We start from the raw sequence: 2351 nt of genomic DNA, 5'->3' as shown, positions 1-2351 counted from the left end.
TCATGGACAATCTGACAACTTACCACAAAAAGTGTTTCCTGAGACATAAGGAAATGCAACATGATCTTCTTAAACCTTTTAGTTCAAGTCTTTCCACTCAATAAAATAGCAGAGGATCTGAAACTGAGAAAGTATATTTGAGAACAAATAGCTTGTGAAACTCAACATTGTTTTTGCATCATTAGAGGGTTTTACTGAGCAACCAACTTGTCCGCTCGGTATGCATTTCAGATGTGAGAGACAATTCTCTGTACAGGAGCCTGTATGGTCTTCAATCCTATGCCTCGAGTGTCTACCACAGGCAAATAGTTTTCTCCCTATTTTGTAGTGATGCAATCTTCCTATTAGCAAAAAGAGGTAACCAGCCCCTGGAGACTGAAGGGACCAGAATCACAGGATAAGGATTTTCTCTTAATATTTTTTATTTTGATGTTTGAACTCCTGATGCAACATTCTAGAACAGGGTGTCAGGACCAGCTATGCCCAAGGGACTGACAAAGGAAAAAGCTCTGTTTATTTTGTGTGATTTGATGGACAGATGAAAAACTTAACACACAATAACAGAAGTTGGTTGTTAATAAATCACATCCTAGTCTTTCAGCACTTCTGTAAGCAGATGACATTTTCAGTTTTCTAGCTCTTGTAGTTTTAACATTGCAACATCAATGATGCATATGTCCAGAATCAGTTAAAAAGGCTGTCAAATTATTTTATTTCATCTATTTTTTCACTGTCTCTTGGTCCCAAGTGTATCAGAAGGATTACCTTTTGGTATTCTCCGCTATTGCGCGTTGGGGTGCTCTCGATTGTCCCTGTGTTTTGTGGGCCGGTTGGGAGAGGGAGCATGGGAAGGATGTGCCACTGTGTGGAGGTTGTGAGTCACTGGGATGCCTCCAAGGATGATCCCTTCCTTGGCTGCAGGGAGAGCTCCTGGAGCCACGCCCACGATGCCTGGCAGACACCTGTATGTGGCACCATTGAGCTCGAGATGAATTGCTTGCTGGTCTATTACTGACCAAGGCGCTGATGTGACAAAGAATTCCTTGTTCACACAATTTCGTAAGCTTTCTGAATGCAACCTGTGATGGCTCAGCAGATCTCAGTGGCAGCTGCCTCTCATCTCCAGCGACCCCTGCTCTCTGTACCAGGCAGTATGGGGAGTACAGATGAAATTCGGTACACCTTTCAACGGACCCTGAACAAAGCTAAAGGGCTCTGATTCCTGCATGTTGAGGGCTGCCCCTCTATCCTGCTTTCCTTGAGGTCCTGTCCTAAGGCTTTCTTGTCCACCAAGTCACCACGGGCTGCCTTCACAAGACATTCTCCCTGCCTCATCTGCTTTATAGTAAAGTCATTGGTGAGGTTGTGGTTATGTTAACTGAAACTGCAGTGCACGGAGAGACGGTCACTCTGATACAGCAAATCCTGCAGGGCATAGACCCTCTGCAGGCCCAGGGGCTGCTCTATCCCTTCCTGCAAGTAGGGGTTATAAAATAAGACACTGAATCCGAAGGCCTTGGCTTGAACTGCAATCGCCTATTCTGTGCCACTGAAGCGGATGAGGCCCAGCGTCTTCCCAGGGATGCCGGCCGCTCCTGATCCACCTCTGCTCCATGCTCTGTACCCGCGTGCCTTCCCACAGTGCCTAGTATAGCCACAGTTGCTCTGGTACAGATTGAGGATGTGGCAGATGGTGGAGTTGGCTGTTTCTTCCTTGGCTCGGAAGGGATGTTGCACACAGCAATCCCGAGCTCACAGGCAGCCTTGACGTCCACATTGTCGTGGCCAGTGCCTATCTGCAACAGTCACTCTCAGGGCCTTGAACTTCTACAGGTCCTCCCTGGCCAAGGTGATTTTGCGGTATGTCATGGCGCCCACGGCTTCATTTAAAACCTTATGGTGGATCTCCTGCGTGAACTGTACATAAGAGAAGGCCACGGTGGCCAGGTCCTTCAGGATGGGCATGTCCAGGGTGCAGCTGCAGTGATCCAGCAGCACCACAGGGGGTGGGGCCGTTCAGGACCTGGGGGCAGATACCTTCACAGATTCTGTCCAATCACTGCCTCTTGACCTTGTGCTTATCCACAAGGGCCATCTTATGGAACTGTGCAAATCTCAGATCAAAAGCCAAAGCAATCCTCTAAAAACTTAGAGGAACTCGCAGGAGTCTGCGTGCATGAGGCCACTATGAACCCAATATAAACCTACCCACTAACTCTATAGCCTGGTGTGATTTTTCTCTCTACTTCACTTTGAATGTCCTAAAGATTTTGCTTTGTATTACTCTAGAGCTCATATATATTCACATTATTTTATCCTCATTGAAATTTGTACCCTATGGCATTATAAAA

At 46.7% G+C, this 2351-nt stretch overlaps 1 pseudogene; it reads right to left on the bottom strand.

The window, feature by feature from the left end:
- Positions 1 to 781: 781 nt before the first annotated feature.
- LOC117062989 lies at positions 782 to 2095 on the bottom strand (annotated as a pseudogene).
- Positions 2096 to 2351: the final 256 nt, after the last annotated feature.

This window comes from Trachypithecus francoisi, unplaced genomic scaffold (genome assembly GCF_009764315.1).
Source record: "Trachypithecus francoisi isolate TF-2019V2 unplaced genomic scaffold, Tfra_2.0 Lachesis_group17, whole genome shotgun sequence".
In the NCBI taxonomy this organism is placed as follows: Eukaryota; Metazoa; Chordata; class Mammalia; order Primates; family Cercopithecidae; genus Trachypithecus; species Trachypithecus francoisi.
Note: the sequence above shows the minus strand (reverse complement) of the source record. Positions and strands in the feature narration are given on the sequence as shown.